Genomic DNA, 22,951 nt, shown 5'->3' with positions numbered 1-22,951 from the left:
CAGTGGGTTTGAGGTTTGGTATGGTAATTGCATGTTTACTTTTTTAACCCTTTGGTGACCCATGGGATATGTGGCTCTGACCTGTGTTTTATGCCTCTAGGGTTTCTCAGGAAGCTGCTTTCCTACTTACAGTGCATGCGGCTGCAAGGCTAGGGCCTGTGTAACTGTTTGAAACAAAAGAAATGGGTGTGTACTCCAAATTACTGTTTTTACAGAGTATTGTATTAGGTGATGCATCCTGGAGGTATAATTTTGCAAAACTTTTGTCTCTTTTGGCTTCTTTAGTGGGAGATAAGCTTATATTTCTGTGTTCCTCATTTTTCAGGTGCCATTCATTGTATGCACCTGTGATCCCACCAATCATACCCCCAGAGTCCACAGGGACATAGTTTTCCCATATATTACCATAATAAAAACCCCAAAAACCCACTGCCATAATAATACCTGCCAAAAATTCAGACACACTCAATGATATTCAGCATGCCTTCCACTACTGAAAACACATGGTATTAAAAAACAATTCAAAGCAGAAAATAATTTGGTCACCAAAGGTTTTTTTTTTTTTTAAGAAACGGTCAAGCTGTTTTCCAAAGTGACTGTACCATTTTTCATTCTCACCAGCAATGAATGAGCTACTATAGCTGTATACCCAGTGCCATCTAGTAAGTCTTAAAAATGGTGAGACTGATTCCTCCCACTTTGTTATTCTTTTTCAAAATTGTTTTAGTTATTCTTATTCCTTTGCCTGTCGGTCTAAATTTTAAAATAACCTTCTCTGTGTCAACAAATATCTTGCTGGGATTTGGTAGGAATTGGGGAGAATTGACATCTTTACTATGTTGAGTCTTCCTATCCATGAATACAGTATGTCTCTCCATTTATTTACCGGATCTTCTTTTTTTCATGAGCATTATGTAGTTTTCAGCAGACAAGCCCTATGTTTGTCTTATTAGATGCACACCAAAGTATTTCTTTTTTTATTAGTAATTATAAATGGTATTATATTTTTAATTTCAATGTGCACATGTTCATTGCTAGTATAATAGAATTAAAATTGAATTTTGAGTATTTAGCTTGTACCCTGTGACTTTTCTGAGCTCACTTACTAGTTCCAGTTTTTGGTAGATTCCTTGGGACTTTCTACATATATAACTCTGTCATCTGTCAAAAGGGCAGGTTGTTTATTTATTTTTGATCTGAATGCCTTTTATTTCATTTCCTTGCCTTATTGCACTGGCTACACCTTCCAGCACTATGTTGAACAAGAGTGGTGAGAATGAACATCTTTGCCTGTTCCTGAGCTTAGGGGGAAAGCATTCAGTAGGTTCTGGTTTATTTCTTCTTTCTTAAGTCTGATTGTTATAATGATAGAGACCAACTATATACTTTTTAAGCTTTGTATCATTTTTATGTTGTATTTCTTAAGAAATAGAAGCCTCCGTGTACACTAGAAAATTTTATTTACATCCATTTTTTTTTTTTCAATAACACAGCTTTTTAAGGAATATCTACGTAAGTCATATTGAACTTAAATGCAAACAGATCTGGTGTCAATACTGAAGTGACTTCACATTGTTTCCTAGATGCACCATTAATTTACCCTTTTTTTACCAGGTACAATTTCAGAAGGGCAGCAAAGACCTTGGTCTGTTACTTTTCCTGTAGCAACATTCCAGAAAGTTAGAAACTTTAGCCAAATAAATCATAGTATTTGCTCTTTTCCCATGACATCATGGTTTCCCTTTAATATCTTCTTTTCAGACCACAAAAACATGTTATTTTCCCAGAAAACTAGTTCGTTTGATTAATTGGACCAGGCAAGTCCAAGGTTAGGTTAAGCACACTGGATTCTGGCTTGCCGCCTAGAAATGATCCCCAGTCAGCCTTTCTCTCACCTAGGGGCTGTCTGATTGTTTTCTTGCAAATGGAACCTGGTAATTCTCTAAAGAAGCTGCACAGGTCTAAATAAGTAATAGATGATAGGTTGATAGTTGTTAATTATTAATAGATGTTATGGCTTTCTTTTATATCATTTTATTACTGCACCACCTCCTTTTTCCCTAGTATAAAAAGAAGTTGAAAATTGAATTCTCTATTCAGGCTCTTTATCATTCCTTAATTAGATTAAAACATAGTGGACAGGGACAGTACTTTAACTGTATGTAAAAAGCTCTGAATAGATACCTGGAAGAGAGTGATCAAGTGCTTCCATAATTTAGGCATATGTCAGTCTGGCTGATATGGTTTACCTTAGATAGAACAGATAATTTCTGTGTGCCTTGTTTTCTCCTCTCTGTAAAAGAATCTGGCTGATAATAATTATTTCATATGGCTGTTTTCATTATTTCTTGTTAGCCTATGAGCCCTTAAGATTAGGAGCTGTGGCCTATTTATTCGCCTTTATACTTGGTTACTGTAGCTTTATATTAAGTTTTGAAATTGGGAAGTATGAGTCTTCCAACTTTGTTCTTTTTCAAGATTGTTTTGGCTATTCTGTGTTTCTTGAATTTCCATATTAATTTTAGGATTAGTATGTCAGTTTCTGGAGCCCTGGTGGCACAGTGGTTAAAAGCTTGGCTGCTAACCAAAAGGTCTCACTTTGTATCCACCAGCCACTCCTTGGAAACCCTATGGGGCAGTTCTACTCTGTCCTGGAGTGTCGCTATGAGTCGGAATTTACTCGACAGCAATGGGTTTGGTTTTTTGGGTTTTTTGTGTCAATTTCTGTAAAGAAGCCAGCTAGGATTCTGATAGGGATTTACTTGAATCTGTAGACCAATTTGGGGAATATTCCTCTTTAAAAAAAAAAAAAAAAAAATTATTTTTGTTGTTGAGAATATACACTACATATACCAACTCAAGTTTCTATATATTCATTTCAGAGACATTAATTGCGTTCTTTGAGTTGTGCATCCATTTTTACCTACCTTTTCTGAGTTGTTCCCCCTCCATTAACATAAACTCACTGTCCCTAAGGTTCCTATCTAATCTTTCGAGTTGCTGTTGTCAATTTGATCCCATATAGATAGATCTTAAAAGAGCGTAATGCTCAAGGCAGACATTCTTTACTAATGAAGCTAAACTATTGTTTGGTTTTAAGAAAATTTCAGGGGCTACTTTTGGTTTAAAGTTTAAAGATTATCTCAGGGCAATAGTTACAGGGGTTCATCTAGCTTCCATGACTCCAGAAAGTCTGGAGTCCATGAGAATTTGAAATTCTGTTCTACATGTATCTTCCCCCCTTTCGATAAAAATTCTTTTATAGATGATTTGATCAAAATGCTAAGTAATGGTAGCAGGGCACCATCCAGTCCTACTGGTCTTATGGCAAAGGAGGCAGTTGTTTATGGAGGCAGTTAGCTACATATTCCATTTTCTCCTCCGTTCCTGAGTCTCCTGCTTCCTCTCTTGCTCTAGGCAAATAGCGGCCAACTGTTGTGTCAGATGGCTGCTTGCAAGCTTTTAAGACCCCAGGCACTACGCAAAGAACTAAGAGGTAGAACAAAAGCAGTAAACACTTTATTAGGCCAATTAACTCGGATGTCCCATGAAACCATGAACCTAAACTTCCATACCAAGGAACCAGATCCCATGAATGTTTGGTTGTACATAAGCAGCGTCAGAAGCTATTTTTTTTGTAAATACATCACACAGCTTTTGCCAGTTCATCTTTTTACAGGTGTGCAACTTAGTGACAGCAATTACATTAATCAGCTGTGGAATCATACCCTTAATGTGATTTTCCTATCACCGCAAACTGAAACTCCCCCTCCCTCTCACTCCTGGTAACCCCTAATAAACTTTGTTGTCTATACGTTTGCCTGTTTTTGTCTTTTTATGTAAGTGAGATCATAAAATATTGTCCTTTTTTGATTGGGGAATATTTCCATCTTAACAATAGTCCTCTGATTCAAGAACTGGAAATGTCTTTCTATTTATTTACAACTTCTTTAATTTCTTTCAACAATATTTTATAGAGGACAAGTTTTACATTTAATTTGTTAAATGTATTCTTAAATGTTCTTTTTGATGCTATTGTAAATGGAATTGTTTTTTTTCATTTTTGGATTGTTCATTGCAAATATGTAATAATACAATGGACTTTTTGTATTTTCAGCTTGTATCCTGCAACCTTGCTGAACTCATTTGTTAGTTCTATAATATTTTAGTGGATTCTTTAGGATTTTCTATATTCAGGATCAGGCCACCAGTTAAAAGAGATAGTTTCACTTCTTCCTTTCTAATATGGATTCTTTTATTTTATTTCCTTGTCTCACTGTTCTGGCTAGACCCTCCAGTACAGTGTTAAATACAAGTGCTGAGGGTCGACATCCTTGTCTTGTTGCTGACCTTGTAGGGAAAGTATCCACTCTTTCACCACAAGGTATGATGTTAGCTGTAGGTTTTTGTAGATGCTCTTTGTCAGGTTGAGGAAGATCCCTTCAGTTTCTAGCTTGATTGTTTTTTATCATGAAAGAGTGTTTAATTCTGTCAAATGCTATTTTTATTTGAAATAATAGGTGGTTTGATTCAAAGTCTTAACACTTGTTTAATGGCTGATTAGGTAAATTTTCTTACTGTATTCTTTGACAAAGGAATACTATCTTTTTTCTGTTGATTCTTTGGAATGTCTTTGGAACCTATTATTAAAGACTAATTTTTTCTTGACCACACAAATTGTGAGGTTTTGAAGAAGTGCTGAGAACATGGGCTGCGCAGTCAGAGAACCTGGCAACCTGGACTCAAGTTCAGACACTGCCATATGCTAGCTGTACCTTGCTACTCTACTTCCTCATCTGGTAATGTAAGAATAAGAAGAGTACCTATTTCTAGGGCTCTTTCAAGGATTCGGGGGTACTGATTGTGAAGTACTGATCATGGGGCCTAACATTGGCACAGTGGTTAAGAGTTCGGCTGCTAGCCAAAAGGCCAGCAGTTTGAATCCACCAGCTGTTCCTTGGAAACCCTATGGGGCAGTTCTGCTCTGACCTATAAGAGTTGTTATGAGTTGGAATTGCTTTGACAACAGCGGGTTTGGTTTTTGGTTTATACGTTAAGTGGAGCCCTGGTGGCGCAGTGCTTAAGAGCTACAGCTGCTAACCAGAAGTTTGGCAGTTCGAATCCACTAGCCGCTCCTTGGAAACCCTAGGGGGCAGTTCTACTCAGTCCTATAGGGTTGCTATGAGTCGGAATTGACTTGGTGGCAATGGGTTTTTGTTTTATATGTTAAGTGGGTCCCTGGGCGGTGCAGAGGGCTTGCACTGAACTACTAACTTAAAGGTTGGTGGTTTGAACCCACCCAGTGGCATGGTGGAAGAAAGGCCTGGCAATCTGCTTCTGTAAAGATTATTGTTGTTGTGTGCCATGGAGTCGATTCCAACTCATAGCAACCCTATAGGATAGGGTAGGACTGCCCCGTAGGGTTTGCTAGACTGTAACCTTTACAAGAGCGGATCACTGGGCCTTTTCTACCATGGAGCCGGCTGGTGGATTTAAACCACCAACCTTTTGGTTAGCCACCAGTGCCAAAAAAATCCTATGGAGTAGTTCCATTCAGTAATACGTGGGGTTGCCATGAGTCAGAATCAACTCAAAGGCAACAACAAAGAAACCATGGAGTCGATTTCGACTCATAGCCACTGTATAGGACAGAGTAGAACTGCCCCATAGGGTTTCCAAGGAGCGCCTGGTAGATTCCAGCTGCTGATCTTTTGGTTAGCAGCCGAAGCTCTTAACCACTACGCCACCAGGGTTTCCTGACAGCAACAAATTGGGGTTTTTTTTTTTGGCTGTATATTAGGTAGTTGTATTTGGCATATTCATCACCCTTAGCACCTAGTACAGCGGCAGGCATGCAATAAACATTTGAATGGAAAGTTTTGTTGAAATTATTAAGCTGCTTTTGGAAAACCCCTGTTGAAGGTATTGGGGTTTTATTGTTTTGGGTTTTGTTTTATTTTTCTGTAGGAAGGATTCCCGCCTTGAGAGAGAGGCCTGGCTTGGTGATATGTAAGCCTATTCCAAGATTGACTGAGAGTCTTAAAGCTGAAAGGATCCTTTTCTACCATCCTTAGTTTATAGATGAGAATAGGAAGGCTGCAAGGTAGTGATTGTATGGTTATATATTTCTCCTGCCTTGAATTTTTTTTTAACCTTCATGTCTAGTAATTTTGTGCATTTCTGCTGGGATTAAATATATTTGGTTGTATAGGTTTTATCAGCTTTAGAAAACCTCACTGTGCTGTCTCCTTCATTAATCAGGCCACTTAAACAAAGCCTAGGCCATGATACCCAAACCCGGGAAACAGAATGCAGCTCCTGGGTGGCCATCGCCACGTCGCTGTCTGTGATGGCGTTGGTGCTTCCTGGTGCAACAGCAGCATGTGGGGCACGGCTTTGTCATTGGTACATCAGGGATCTGAGTGCACAAAGTTTCTGCAGAAAGACATCTACTCACTTATATTCCTTATCCATGTAACTTGCCAGGAAATGTAGAGAAATGATTGTTACATATGCAAATAACCTCAAAGTTTTAAGTCCAAATTTTTTTTTTTTTAATGTTGTTATTGTTTCCAGTGCCCTCTCTTATGTACTCTTTTACTAAATCTCAGTTTTTCATCTAGTTTTCTTTTATTTGCATGTTGAGGTTGTTTGGCAAAGGGATGCATTTTTCAAATATAAAATTAAATATAATGAATGCAAATTTCTTTCCGGATAGAAATAGTTTTTCACTACTTCCCTGTGGAAAGTTACCATCAAACCAAACCAAGCTTGAATGACAGGGATAAAAGCCTTTGACAAGGGCTTCTTAAACATAGCACACAAAAAAGCAGAGTGTCCAAAAATTGGAACTCTTCCTATGCAGTACGTTTTCAAACAGGTACAGGCCCAGGCTTTCATTGCCCTAAATTTATAATGTTCTTTATTGGCTGACAATGGCCTTACCTGTCAGTGCCCCTGGTGCTTACAGGGGCAGGACAGGTGACTACTCTGTCTACACTAGGGAGAGAAACTTGGAGGCATGAATTTTAATCATGATTTTGGTCTGGAGGGTTTTTTTTTTGTTGATATTGTTCATTTTTTTGTGGTTTAAACAAAATTTGCCATTTTAACCTTTTTTACATGTACATTTTAGTGGCATTAATTACATTCACAATATCTTGTAACCATTACCCTTGTCAGTTTCTAAAACATTGTCATCACCCCAAACAGAAACTCTGTACCTGTTAATCAATAACTCCCATTCTTCCCTCCCCATAGCCCCTGGTAACCTCTGCTCTACTTTCTGTCTCTGCATTTGCTTATTTTAGATATTTAGTATACCCAACCCATTGCCATCTAGTTGATTCCGACTCATAGCAACACTATAGGACAGAGTAGAACCATAGGATTTCCGAGGCTGTGGTCTTTATGGAAGCAGACTGCCTCATCTTTCTCTGCAGAGCAGGTAGTGGGTTCAAACCACCAATCTCTGGGTTAGCAGCCGAGCACTTAACCATTGCGCCAACAGGGCTCCTCATATTTCATATAAGTGGAATTATACAATGCTCATTCTTTCGTGTGTGGCTTATTTTGTTCAACATAATGTTTTCAAGGTTCATCCATGTTGTAGCAGCATCAAAACTTCATTTCTTTTTGTTGCTGAGCAACAGTCCATTGTATGGATATACCACATTTTGTTTATCCATTCATCTGTTGATGGATACTTGCGTTGTTTCTGCCTTTTGACTATCGTGAATATTGCTGCAATGAACATTGAGTCCCTGTTTTAAATGCTTTTGGGTATATGCATATGCCTATGGGTGAGCTCTGTGTGATTTTTTTTTTTTTTTAAATAATCACTTAAACTTTGCATGATATGGTGCTACCAGGGTTTTTCATAGCTTACTTTCTACACATAACACATTGAGGTAGATAATATTACTCCCACTTTGTAAATGAGGAAGCTGAAACTCAGAAAAATTAGGTGACTTATGGGACCTATTACCATCAAGTTGATTCCAACTCATAGCAACCCTATATGACAGAGTAGAACTGCTCCATAGGGTTTCCAAGGAGTGGCTGGTGGATTCAAACTGCTGACCTTTTGGTTAGCAGCCGTGTTCTTAACCACTGTACCGCCAGGGCTCCAACTTATTCAAAGCCACTCAGAAAATCTAACTTCCTTCTTAGGATTGTTGGAATAATACTGCCTTAGTCATCTAGTGCTGCTATAATGGAAATACTACACGTGGATGGCTTTAACAAAGAGAAGTTTATTCTCTCACAGCCCGGTAGCCTACAAGTCCAAATTCAGGGTGTCAGCTCCAGGGAAAGGCTTTCTTCTCTCTGTGGACTCTGGACAAAGGTCCTTGTCATCAGTCTTTTCTTGGTCTGGGAGCATCTCAGCATAGGAACCTCAGGTCCAAAGGACATGCTCTGCTCCCGGGACTGCTTTCTCGGTGGTATGAGGTCCCTGTGTCTCTCTGCTTGCTTCTCTCTTTTATATCTCAAAAGAGATTGGCTTAAGACACTATCTAATCTTGTAGCCCTCATCAGTATAACTGTCACTAATCCATCTTATTACATCATAGTGATAGGATTTACAACACATAGGGAAATCATATCAGAAGATAAAATGGTAGACAGTCATACAAGGGAATCATGATCTAGCCAAGTTGACAGATATTTTGGGGGGACACAATACAATCCATGACAAATACCAAGTAAAGAATAGCTAGAACCCTTTGCCACTGAGATGATTCCAACTTATAGAGATCCTATAGGACGGAGTACAAATGCCTCATATGGTTTTCCAAGGCTGTAAATCTTTACAGAAACAGATTGCCACATCTTTCTCCTGTGTAGTGGCTAGTAGGTTCGAATCACTGACGTTTCTTTCAGTTACATGCCGAGGTCTTTAACCATTGCTCCAACACAGAGCCCTATGGATTTCACCATCATCTGTGGCATATGTTGACTGGTTTGATAAATACATGTCTGGGATCAGTTCTTTGAGAATGAGTTAACTTTGAGAGATCAATGCTAAATTCATTTGGATGTTGACGTTACGTACAGGAAATTCTCTGGGAAGAATATTTGAGTCTGCCCCGAACCCATATAGTCAGATCACTTTTCTTTTGTACCCAGAACCACTCAGCTCAACAGAACCTGCATCTATTGAGTAGACCAGTTGTTACTGTTGTAGGTGCCATCGAGTCGGTTGACTCACGGCAACCCTATGTACAACAGAATGAACACTGTCCAGTCCTATGCCATCCTCACAGCCCTTGCTATACTTGAGGCCATTGTCGTAACCACTTTGTCAATCCATCGTGTTGAGGGTCTTCCTCTTTTTCATTGATGTTCTACTTTACCAAGCATGGTGTCCTTCTCCAGGGACTGGTCCCTCCTGATAACATGTTCAAAGTACGTGAGACAAAGTCTCACCATCCCCGCTTCTAAGGAGCATTCTGTCTGTACTTCTTCCAAGACTGACTTGTTCATTCTTTTGGTGGTCCATGGTATATTGAGTATTCTTCGGCAACACTATAATTCAAAGGCATCAACTCTTCTTTGGTCTTTCTTATTCATTGTCCAGCTTTTGCATGCATATGAGGCGATTGAAAATACCATGGCTTGGGTCGGATGCACCTTAGTCCTGAAAGTGACCCCTTTGTTTTTTAAAACTTTACAGTCTTTTGCAGCAAATTTGCCCAGTGCACTATGACATTTGAGTTCTTGACTGCTGCTTTCATGGACGTTGATTGTGGATCCAATTAAAGTGAAATCCTTGATAACTTCATTCCTTTTTTCATTAATCATGATGTTGCTTATTGATCTGCTTGTGAGGATTTTTTTTTCTTTATGTTGAAGTGTAATCAATACTGAGGGCCATAGTTTTTTATCTTCATCAGCAAGTGCTTCAAGTCCTCTTTGCTTTCAGCAAGCAAGGTTGTGTTATCTGCATATCACGGGCTGTTAATGAGTCTTCCTTCAATCCTGATGCTGCAGTCTTCCTCGTATAGTCCAGTTTCTCGGATTACTTGTTCAGCATACAGATTGAATAAATAATGGTGAAAGGATACAACCCTGATACACACCTTCCCTGATTTTAAACCACGCGGTATCCCCTTGTTCTGTTTGAATGACTGCCTGTTGGTTTATCTACAGGTTCCTCATGAGCGCAATTAAATGCTCTGGAATTCCCATTCTTTACAATGTTATCCATAGCTTGTTACGGTCCACACAGTCAAACGGCCTTTGCATAGTCAGTAAAACACAGGTAAACATCTTTCTGGTATTCTGTGCTTTCAGCCAAGATCCACCTTACATCAGCAATGATATCCCTGGTTCCGTGTCCTTTTCTGAATCCAGCTTGAATTTCTGACAGTTCCCTGTCAATGTACTGCTGCAACCTCTTTTGAATGATCTTAAGCAAAATTTACTAGCATGCGATATGAGTGATATTGTTCTATAATTTTTGCATTCTGTCAGATCTTTGGAATGGGTACAAATATGGATCTCTTCCAGATGGTTGGCCAGGTAGCTGTATTCTAAACTTTTTGGCATAGTCGAGTAGGTACCTTCAACGCTGTGTTCATTTGTTGAAACATATCAGTTGGCATTCCGTCAATTCTGGAGCCTTGTTTTTCACCAATGCCTTCAGTGCAGCTTGGACTTCTTCCTTCAATACCATCAGTTCTTAATCATATCCTACCTCCTGAGATGGTTGAAAGTCAACCAGTTCTTTTTGGTAAGTGACTCTGTGTTTTCGTTCCATCTTCTTTTGATACTTCCTGTGTCATTCAGTATTTGCCCATAGAATCCTTCAGTATTGCAAATCAAGTCTTGAATTTTTTCTTCCATTCTTTCAGCTTGAGAAATGCTGAGTGTATTCTTCCCTTTTGGTTTTGTAACTTCAGGTCTTTACACATTTCATTATAATACTTTGTCTTCTCAAGCTATGCTTTCAAATCTTCTGTTCAGCTCTTTTACTTCATCATTTCTTCATTTGCTTTAGCTGCTCTACGTTCAAGAGCAAGTTTCAGAGTGTCTTCTGACATCCATTTTGGTCTTTTCTTTCTTTCCTGTCTTCTTAAAGTATGATGTACTTGATGTTATTCCACAACTCATCTTGTCTTTGGTCATTAGTGTTCAATTTGTCAAATCTATTCTTGAGGTGGTCTCTAAATTCAGATAGGATATACTTGAGATGGTCTCCAAATTCAGATAGGGTATACTCAAGGTCATATTTTGGCTCTCATGGACTTGTTTTAATTTTCCTCAGCTTCAACTTGAACTTGCATATGAGTAATGAATGGAATTATCAGTCCATCAACCATTTAGTCACAAGCAAAAAACCAAAACCAAACCAAACCCACTGCCGTTGAGTTACAAGCAAGGATCCTCGTATATGGGGAAATGGGAAAAACAAACAAAACACACAAATAGGACCAACCAAGCTGCAAAGATTATCACTTTGTTGTTGTTGCCAGTTTTGGTTTTTCTGAACTCTATATTTAACTTGTTGATTTTTCTCTCTGACGAGTAATTGTTGTTATACATTAACTTAATGCTAGGCAACGGCACGAACTTAAAAATCACACTGGTGAGTTTTTGTATTCTGTGCAGGACTAAGTTCAAAGCTCTGACAATTTCATGGTCTGAATTCTGCAGAGCATCTGGACCTAAAATAAGGGTGTACCTACCGTGCCGTGGTCTCTTTAATGGCCCTTTGAAGACTTAAAAAGGTACAATACGTCCAGTTCTATGTTTTGTTTTTTAAATGAAGTACATCTTTAGTTATAAGGGAAAATCTGTTGTTATATATTGTTGTTCTGAGTTCAAGGTCAAGAGGTAGAATTTACAGAGAGTGACCACCGTTTTGCTGCCATAGAACATCATAGGAATGCTAGTCATTTCTCAGGAAATGGCTGCTGCTTTTGAGAATGGCATGGGCATCAGTCTTTTGAAAAGTGTATTCATGTTGCATTGTTTTGCTTCTCTTGGGGACCTTCTCCGTAATTGTGTTTATCACAAATTTGGGCATTTCCCCCCTTTATGTAACTGGATATAAGCCTTTCCTAATAAGTGGAGACAAAAGCACCACACTGTGAAATGTGTTTGTGAGTAGATGCTAGTTGGTGTTTCAAAGGACTCTAATTAAATGCTTTAATTAATAATAGTGCCTGCCACACGGTGCTGCACACATGGTCGGCACTCAGCAAGATGTTATCTTTTATTTTATGAAAGATCTTTTTTTCACAAAGGATTTTATTTATTGACAAAGTACTGCAATGAGCGTGCTTTTTAGGGGTCTATAATTTAAGCTTTCCTGATGCAAGGCTATAATTTATTCTAAAGCTATCTGGAGATCCATTCAGTAAGAAACAAACTTTTGCAGAGAACTTAAGGGACCGAAATTTAAAAGGACCAAGTGAAGTTATAAGTTTTATATTGCCTGTGAAATAATGCCACCACTTGTCTGTCAGTTTGTCATACTGTCGTGGCTTGTGTGTTGCTGTGATGCTGGAAGCCATGCCACCGGTATTTCTGACACCAACAGGGTCACCCCTGAGGACAGATTGGACACAGGACCAGGTAGCATTTTGTTCCGTTGTACATAGGGCCACTATGAGTAGGAACCAAGTCAATGGTACCTAACAACAACATGAAATAATTACTCCTTTAATTTTAAATCCACTAGTATAGCCTTCTACAATCTTTGATGTTTATTATGATTATTGACTGTTCTGTACATCCAGTCTTTAGTATGGTCTCATTTCTGAAGCCTTAAACCAATCATTGGTTTTAATATAATAGGCATGGTAAGTTCATATGATACAGTGTATTGAGGGTTTATGATTACCTGGATTCAACTTAGAAGATGTACGAATAAATACAACTTTTTTTATGACCACCAAACAGGGAAAATGGGTATTACAATTTATATGTGATACAGCGAAGCCATCTTCCTTTCAGCTGCTCACTTAATCTAAAACCCGAAAATCAAATCCGTTGCCGTTGAGTTGATTCCAACTCATAGCGACACTATAGGACAAAGTAGAACTGCCCTGTAGAGGTACGTAATTACAAGACAAAGGTGAAAAATTTTTTAAATTGGGAGTCAACGTGGAAAGATTAGGTGTTATACCAGTCATCGGAAATTAATAGTAGAAGGACAGAATTTTGGAGTATGTCACAGATACACAAAGTCACCTGTTATATGTTGGCTGGGGGCCGATAACATGCTTCAAGTGGGAAGGGGCGTGGGAGGGGGACAGCAGCAGCAGCAGCCCATCAACACTGATGACAGAATGTTGACCCTAAAGTTCCAGAAGCAAGTGGAAATCGAACCGCAGCTGTGCGTTCAGAGGACACAGTTACTTTGCAGCGTTTTGTTTAGTAATTGTGAGCACTTTGGAGACTGCCTGATTTATGGCTGGCCTTAGTCCATCACGCGGACAAGCAGGGTTTACTATGAAGATTTTCTCTGAAGATTGCAGTACTTGTTAAAAGCAGTCATAAGTCCACATAAGCCTGAGGCTGTACTCTAAACAGAGTCCCTGGGTGGTACAAATGGTTAACACACTTGGCTGCTAACTGAACGGCTGGAGGTTCGAGTTCACCCAGAGGTGCCACAAAAGGAAGGCCTGGCGACTTACTTTTGAAAAATCAGCCATTGACAACCCTTTGGAGCCTAGTTCTACTCTGGCACGCACGGGGTCTCCATGAGTCAAGGCTCCGCTCAGCGGCAACTCGTTATACTTCATATACTTGTTGTCTGGTGTTCCTTTTCTTCATATGTGCAATTTTAATTAAGAAAAATATTTTTAATTTTTAAAAATTAATGACTTGGTGAACTTGGAGTAACCTAGTGCGCCTGCTAAATCATGGCACCGGTGCTAGGCCCAATAGCTACAGAGAACTTACGTTTCAGAATTTTTCAGCCTTAAGGTTCAAGAAGCAAGAGCAAAGCATAGCACTGTTGCAGAGACGTTAATCTCCTGCATGGAAAATGAAGGTTTTAGAGAGGAGTACTCCACAGAGCATCTTGTTTGAAATGGGCAACAGGACTATTGAAGGCATCAATCAAATTGAGAAGAAGAAAAAAAGAAAAAGGGTGCACCAGAGAGAGAATAGGAAATAGTTGTGTGTTTGGCTTTTGTGTATCTCAGAGAATTCTCATTAGACAAGAAAGCTCTTTCATGTCTATAAAGCCACACTTACTCTGCTCTGTATTTAATGAGAGTGTTAGCATGGGTCAGATGTGTAGGTGTGGGTTTATGCAAGCTGAGCAGAACCAACAAAGAGACTTTCATGAATCTTTTTCCTGTAAGGAGGCTGTTGAAGCAAACACAAGGTCCATGTGCTAACACTTGGGCAGGAAAGGATTTGCTTTTTTCAAAGCGGTGTCATCTGTTGATCTGTTCCTTTTAGACCCTGTACCGTCACTGCCAGTGCACTTCTAGCTCGTCTCCCTGCCCCAGAGCTACAGGAGTCATTGGTAGACTTGGACAAATTCTTGCTGGTTGGGTGGCTGCCTTTCTGAGCAATCCCAACCATCTCTTATTCTCTGCTAGCAATCTCTCTCCACTCTCATCTTTCAAGAAGTTTGACACCAGAGTGGGAAACAGATACTTCCTCTTCCTTACCATGCCTTTATTTCTAAATGTAATGAAAGTACGTTTTAATTTAAAGTGATCTCTTAATTTCTGAATCGATGGCGTTTTCTTAGTACTTATTCTACTTGATTCTCTGCAACAGTGTTGCTAATCTCCTTATCCTTCTTAAACTAACTCTTTGCCTGGCAACTGTGACACCTGCTGTCCCTGTCCCCTCCTGTCCTTTCAGCCTTAGTGCCAACCCATCTTCCTCCTCCTCCCCACTGAACATAGCTTTTCTTCAAAACAGGTCTTCTAGCACTCTCTTCTTTCTCAACTTCAGCCATTCTACAGCCTCATCTGTCACCTGACCCTGACCATTTCCAAAGGACTCTTTACACCTGTGTCTCTTCTGAGTCAAGACCTGAAGTTCTAACTGTCGGTGCATGCTTACTATGGTGAACCCTTGTGTGCTAAGTAAAATCATGGTTGTCCTTCCCTCCCTAGCACTGGGTCCCCTGGGAAATGCACACCTGCCACAGGCTCTGGAGCAGAGTGTCTTCTGCACCTCCAGGATGCCATTGGGGTCAGGGCGTTGGAGAAGCACAGGGAAGATTTGATTATGGAAAGGGGTATGATTTGAGGCAGACCTTGAAGATCTGGTAGGAATTTGAGAGGCTTTCCCTGTGGTAAGCACAGCAGAGGCAAGAAAGCAGAAGCCACTTTCAGAAAAGCAGGTGTTCTGGTTTGACCAAAGCCCAGCACTTCTGTATGGGAATAAGGTAAGATGAAACCATCCCTTACTCTTCCTGGTGTTCTCCAAACATCAAGTACGGTGCCTTCCACATCACAGGTATCAGTAAATGTTTTGAAAATAGTTATAAGTAAAGGTGGTTTTGAAGGGTCAGAGCCCTGAAGGCCAGGATGAGGGGTTTGAATTTAATCCGGGAAGTGTTTGGGACCCGTGAAAGTTGCAGAGCTACCTGCAGACTGTGATTGGGGTTTACTTAAGAAGCTTTGCCTGCCATTTGGGCACTGAATGGGTACCAGAGTAAAAAGAAACTCTGGACATGTTAGTCATCACTACCCTCTACCCCCAGCCCCATCAAAGAAAAACCATACCCATTGCTGTCGAGTCAGTTCCAACTCATAGTGACCCTATAGGACAGAGTAGAACTGCCCCGTAGCATTTCCAAGGCTATAATCTTTTCTGAAGCATACCTGCCACATTTCTCTCCCATGGAGCAGCTAGTAGGTTAGAACCGCTGACCTTTCTGCTAGTAGTCAACCGCTTAGCCCACTGCGCCATCAGGGCTTCTTACTCCTAGCCCTAGGCAACCACTAATCTACTTTCTGTCTGTATAGATTATTTCCCTGTTCTGAGCATTTCATATGCATGGGTTTATACTATATGTGACATTCTGTGACTGGCTTCTTTCACTTAGCATTATGTTTCAAGGTTCATCCATGTTGCAGCATGTATCAGTAATTCATTCCTTTTTATGATAGGTTAATATTCCATTGTATGAATATATCATATATTTTTTATCCATTCACCTATCGATGGACATTTGGATTTTTTCGACAACTATCATGAATAATGTTGCTATGAACATTGGCATACACATTTTTGTGTGGACATGTTTTCATTTTTTTGAGTATATATCCAGGAGTAGAATTGCAGGATCATATGGAAACTCTTTGCTGAAAGTGAAGAGGACTTGAAGCAGTTACTGATTAAGATCAAAGATTATGATCTCAGCATAAAGAAAACAAATCCTCACAACTGGACCAATAAACAGCATCATGGTAAATGGAGAAATCATTGAGATTGTCAAGGATTTCATTTTACTTGGATCCACAATGAATGCCCATGGAAGCAGCAGTCAGGAAATCAAACGACATATTGCATTGGACAAATCTGCTGCAAAAGACCTCTGTTAAAAAGCAAGGATGTCACCTTTAAGGTGCCCTGACCCAAGCCATGGTATTTTTGTTCACCTTGTATGCATGTGAAAGCTGAACAATAGAAGCTCAAAGAATTGATGCGTTTGAATTATGGTGTTGGCAAAAAATATTGAATTTACTGTGGACTTGCACAAGAACAAACAAATCTGTCTTGAAAGAAGTACAATCTGAATGCTCCTTGGATGCAAGGACTTCGTGTCATATGCTTTGGAAATGTTATCAGGAGGGACCGGTTCCTGGAGAAGGACATTATGCTTGGTAAAGTAGAGGATCAGCATAGAAGAGGAAGACCCCTAATGAGATGGATTAACACAGTGGATGCAACAATGGGCTCAAACACAGCAATGATTAAGGATTGCACAGGACTGGGCAGTGTTTCATTCTGTTGTGTATAGGGTTGCTATGCGTCGAAACTGACTTGACAGCACCTAACAACAGCAACAACAATGGTAACTCTATGTTTAGCATTTTAAGGAACTGCCAAACTGCTTTCCAAAGTGACAGCACCATTTTTATTCCCACTACCAACAATGCACTAGTGTTCCAATTTCCCCACATCCTCATCAACACTTGTTGCCTGGGACATACAGTATTATATCAAACTCATACTCATTCAGACATTCGGGTTTTCCAAGATTTTTGTTTCTCTTTCCCTGTCTCCAAAGATACTGATTTGTTGGCTCCACTTTAATAATACTTAGTTTCACTTCCCTGGGTAGAGAGGGTGAAGAGAATATGGGAGAACTTAAATTGGTTAATGTAGATATGTATTAACCTGTTAACAACCAAACCAAAACCAAACTCATTGCCATCAAGTCAATTCCGACTCAAAGCGATCCTACGGGACAGGGTAGAACTGCCCCATAGGGTTTCCAAGACTGTAATCTTTACAGGGAGGCTTGCTGGTACAGTGATTAAGAGCTCAGCTGCTAACCAAAACGTTGGCAGTTCAAATCCACCAGCTGCTCCTTGGAAACCCTATATGGAGAGCTCTGCTCTGTCCTGTAAGGTTGCTGTGAGTTGGAGCCCACTCTACAGCAATGGGTTTGGCTTTTTGGTTTTCAATCTTTACGGAAGCAGACTGTCCGGTCTTTCTCCTGCGGGGTGGCTGATGGGTTCCAGCTGCCGACTTTTTGGTTAGCAGCAGAGTGCACAACCACTGGAACCACTAGGGCCACTTACTTGTTAAAAAGTTGGCTAGAAAGACATAAAGGGGGAAAAGGCTGAATTTATTAGCTTAAATAATGTTTTGTGTAAACTGCAGACATCTGTAGAAATGGGGATGTATTCTTGGATACTGTCATCATTTGTAAATTGTGTGGTTTCATTTATGAAAATATTAAAAAATTCTATTAAACCTATCCCATGTTATCTGGGTGGCAGCTGCCTAGGGAGTTAGATGTTGTTGGTTGCCCTCAAGTCGATTCTGACTTATGGTGACCCCACGTGGCAGAATAGAGCTGTGCTCCGTGGGGTTTTCAGGGCTGTTACATTTTGGAAGCAGATCGCTAGGCATGTCTTCCAAGGCGCCTCTGGGTAGGTTCCAACTACCGACCTTTCAGTTATTAGTCAAGTGCTTAACCATTTGTGCCAGATTTTAGTGCCTTCATTTGGGTTTGAGTTTTATTCTTTGGTGGCAAGAAATTCAACGAAAGTGACAGCATTTAGCTTAATGCAGAATTTCTGAAGTATCCTAGGGGACCTGGGGTATATTTTATAAAAGCTTCGTATGTTACTCGCATTTGGAGAGCACTTTCACAGTCAGTACTTCTTTGGTGGTGCCACCAGGCCCTTCTCATGCTGGGGAGAATGAGGGCGTGCTTCCCAGGCTCTGAGGTGCAGCACAGAGTCTGCTGCAAGCAGTGCCACCAGGCCCTTCTCATGCTGGGGAGAATGAGGGCGTGCTTCCCAGGCTCTGAGGTGCAGCACAGAGTCTGCTGCAAGCAGTGCCACCAGGCCCTTCTCATGCTGGGGAGAATGAGGGCGTGCTTCCCAGGCTCTGAGGTGCAGCACAGAGTCTGCTGCAAGCAGTGCCACCAGGCCCTTCTCATGCTGGGGAGAATGAGGGCGTGCTTCCTAGGCTCTGAGGTGCAGCACAGAGTCTGCTGCAAGCAGTCAAGGCTGTGGAGTGCTGGCACCAGTCTTTCCAAGTTCACATGAATTTACATTTGGCTTCCTAATATTCACGTAGACTTAATAACTGTTTTCCTCCAAAACCAAAAACCACTGCCATCGAGTCAATTCTGACTCATAGTGACCCTGTAGGACAGAGTAGAACTGCCCAGTAGGGTTTCCAGGGCTGTAAATCTTTACAGAAGCAGACTGTCTCATCTTTCCCCACAGAGCAGCTGGTGGGTTCTAACCACCTACCTTTTGGTTAGCAGCCAAGCGCTTTAACCACTGCACCACCAGGGCTCCTATTTGTTTTAATATAAAGTAATACTGTAAATTATATAACATTAAATAAAAATAGCTGCACCTTGCCCAACATACTAAAAGATGATCCACCTTATGTAGAATATATTTTTATTATCCTTTTCGTGTCACCCATTCATTTAATAAATGTGTATTAATCCTGTATTAAAAATCAGTTCCTGTTGAGTCAGTTCCGATGCATGGCAACCCCATGTGTATCAGAGTAGAACTGTGCTCCGTAGGGTCTTCAGTGACTGAATTTGTGGAAGCCAATTGCCAAGCCTTTCTTCTGAGATGCCTTCAGGTGGACTCAAACCTTACGGTTAGCAGCTGAGCTCATGAACCATTTGTTGCACCCAGAGACTCTGATCACGGTATTAAAAAAAAAAAAAAAAAAAATTAGGGCTATAAAAAATATAAAGATGTTATCTATTTTCTTAAGGATCTCGCAAGGTACTGTCATTGATTACAGGGCAACAAGGACGTTGTGAAAAGGATTTTTGGGCAAGGTGCTTAAATATTTGTGAATAAGTCATATCTGATGATGACAATTTTAAAAGTAGGAAGTGAGCATATGTTCCAGTTCCTACACTTGCTGTATGTCTTTGACCAAGTTACTTACCCATTTTAAGCTTCACATTCCTCATCAGTAAAATCAGAATGTTGTTGTTGTTGGGTGCTGTCAAATTGGTTCTGACTAGTAGCAACCCCACATGACAGGTTAGAACTGCCCCATAGGGTTTTCTTGGCTCCTTAAAATAAGAATAATAAGGCCTAGTTGTAGTTGTTCTGGGAGATCAAATAATATATATATAAATACTTTATGATAAAACACAGCTATGTATTTGGTTTAACTTCCTCACATTATGATAAAGAACTAAAACTGGAGAGAAGTGAAGTGATTTATTAAAGGCATCTCTGTTAGAAAGTAACAGAGTTGAGACTGATATCTTGGTTTCCCAATTTCCAGTCCAGTATATTATCAACTTTGCACACTCTAGGGACAGAAGAGTCACATATTATAGAAATTTGAAATACACAAAATTCAAATGATGAGATCCAATCAAAAATGGGCAAAGGACATGAACAGATATTTCACCAAAGAGGACATTCAGGTGGCCAGCAAATGCATGAAAACATGCTTGGCACTGATCCATAAAACAGAAAACAATAAATGATGGTGAGGTTGTGGGGGGATTGGGACTCTTAAAGATTCCTGGTGGGATTATAAAATGGTACCAAAACCCATAACCAAACCCACTGCTGTCAAGTTGATGCCGACTCATAGTGACCCTATAGGACAGAGTAGAACTGCCACTGAGTGGGCTCAAACTGCCAACCTTTTAGTTAGCAGCCGAGCACATAACTGTTGCGGCACCAAGGCTCCTTAAAATAAGAATAATGAGGCCTAATTGTTCTGGGAGATCAAATAAAATATATAAAAATACTTTATGATAAAGTATTTATTATACTTTATATAAGTCTTAATGGAAGCAGACTGCCACTTCTTTCTCCTGATGACCAGCTGGTGGGTTCAAACCACCGACCTTTTAGTTAGCAGCTGAGTGCTTAACCACAGCGCCACCAGGTCTCCTTAGTCCCCTGAAGAGGTAACCGTGATTCTCAATTTGGTGATTACCACTCCCTAACATTATTTTTTCCATATATACGTGTATATATACATATACTCCTAAATAATATTTTACTTTATGTAACTATTTCATTGAAAGTTGTTAGGTGTTGTCCTGTTGATTCTGACTCATAGTGACCACCCTGTAGGACAGAGATCTGTCCCATAGGGTTTGCTAGGTTGGAATCTTTATGGGTGCAGTGGTTAAAGCCCTGGACTACTAACCAGTAGGTCTGTGGTTTGAAACCGCCAGCAGCTCCAGGAGAGAAAGATGTGGCAGTCTGCTTGCCTAGAGATTTTACAGCCTCGGAAACCCTATGGGGTTGCTGAGTCAGAATGAGCTCCACAGCAGTGCATTTGGTTTTTTTAATCTTTATGGGAGCCGATCACAAGGCCTGTCTCCCATGGGGCTACTGGATAGATTTGAACGGCCGACTTTTTGGTTAGCAGCCGAGCGCTTAACTGTTGTGCCACCCGGGTCCTTATTTGAGTAGGCATAACTACGGAAACCCTGGTGGCGAAGTGATTAAGAGCTACGCTGCTAGGCTGCTAATCAAAAAGTCGGCAGTTCAAATCCACTAGGCACTCCCGTGGGGCAGTTCTACTCTGTCCTATAGGGTGACTGTGAGTTGGAATCAACTCAAGGACAGTGGGTTTGGGTTTTTTGGTTTAAGCATAACTTTATATGTGAGTATCAAGCGACTTTATTGTTTTGCTTTCTTTTGTCAAAAATAATCAAAACCGACCCAAATTTGAACATAAGATTTATTCTTAGCAGTTATTCTGTATGCATAGAGAGAGGCCATTCTGAGTCCAGAGAAAGCAAATGGCTCTAAGAAGCTAGATACAATGGAGCTTTTAAGGAGAAGAGGAGGAAGAAATACGGAAGATCAACCACTGTCTAATGTTCACATGGTTGGTTGAAACCTGCCTTCCCCCTCTTTACCGAGATCCACCAAAATCAGTTTTCTTCTGGCCTGGCTGCTCTCCACCCACATGCAGCCAAGAGACTTGTAGAGATTTACAACAGGAGGTAACAGTTTGCTAGAAAAGTTATCCTTTTCTAGCAGGATAAGACAAATTTGCATTGCTATAGACCACTTTCTGGTAGGCTTTTGCTGGTTAATATTTAGTTTCCTGGGTAAGAAAAACCTAAAAATCAGAGTAAGATGTCTGTTATTACTTTTCCTTCTGAACACTATTGTTCAGACTAGTCATCCCCTCCCCCGCCCCATGAAAGCCCAAGCAAGCTCTGTGACTTCTGTGGTCATTTTTGAATGATAAAAATCTAATAGTCGCTTCAAGTCAAACCCTCACACACAAAAACTTATTTTTGTAACGAAAATATTGAATTTCATGTAATAATCAAACCTTTAAGCTTGGTCTTAAAATTGAGGCCCTTGATACTGACATGGATGTCTTACCTCCTTGTTCTTTTTGGTTGTTAATTTTTTCCCCAGGAGTATCTCAGCTATTCCAAGACCTTTGCTTTTCCACATAAATTTTAAAATCGGCTAGTCAAAGTTAAACACATACACATGTGCGCACATGTACAAAGTTTGGGTTTTGATTGGAGGTATTTTGGAATCTTAATAATGACCCTCCCCCATGGTAAAGTTAATATGCTTATTAACACAGGGGTAAAACTGGTTACCTATGAGTTGATTTAGACTCATACCGATACTATTGGTTGGAATAGAACTGCACCATAGGGTTTCCAAGGAGCAGGCTGGTAGATTTGAACTGCTGACCTTTTGGTTAGCAGCCAAACACTTAACCACTGGGCCACCAGGGTATGACTTCTTATTAACACAAGGGTCTGGCTTCTGGGCACTTACCTGGAAGAGCTGGGATCACCTGGGCTGTGTATAAAGCACTTGAGTAGTACTAGGGTAGTAGGTCTGCATTGTTGGCCAGACTCTGCCACTCACTACCAAAAAAAAAGCCAAACCCACTGCCGTCGATTCCAACTCATAGCAACCCTATAGGACAGAGTAGAACTGCCCTGTAGAGTTTCCAAGGAGCACCTGGCAGATTTGAACTGCCGACCTCTTGGTTAACAGCCGTAGCACTTAACCACTACGCCACCAAGGTTTTCCTGCCACTCACTAACTAGCTGTTAATTCTTGGTCTCGTAGGTCCTCATTTGTAAAATGAGACATTGAGCAAAAGTCTTTATTTCGTTGTTTCAGTGAAGAAAGCAGACTGCCAGGAACAGGAAAAGGAGGATGGGAGACATTGTGAAGTCCTAAGTAAATGGTCCTGGAGAGGGGGACACATGGGGAGGGAAAAGAAGGTTGGCTGTGGTTTCCAAAAGAGTCTTAAAATGAGGAATGAGTGGAACCAAGAGCTC

General features: G+C 40.4%; 1 protein-coding gene across 8 annotated transcripts in view; it reads left to right on the top strand.

Moving 5' to 3' along the window:
* The window catches only part of SPATA13 (spermatogenesis associated 13), a 207,974-nt gene that overhangs the window by 20,573 nt on the left and 164,450 nt on the right, over positions 1 to 22,951 (top strand). The window lies entirely within an intron of this gene.

The sequence above is a fragment of the Elephas maximus genome, chromosome 23, assembly GCF_024166365.1.
Source record: "Elephas maximus indicus isolate mEleMax1 chromosome 23, mEleMax1 primary haplotype, whole genome shotgun sequence".
Classification (NCBI taxonomy): Eukaryota; Metazoa; Chordata; class Mammalia; order Proboscidea; family Elephantidae; genus Elephas; species Elephas maximus.
The sequence above is the reverse complement of the archived record's forward strand: the minus strand, read 5'-3'. Positions and strand labels throughout refer to the sequence as shown.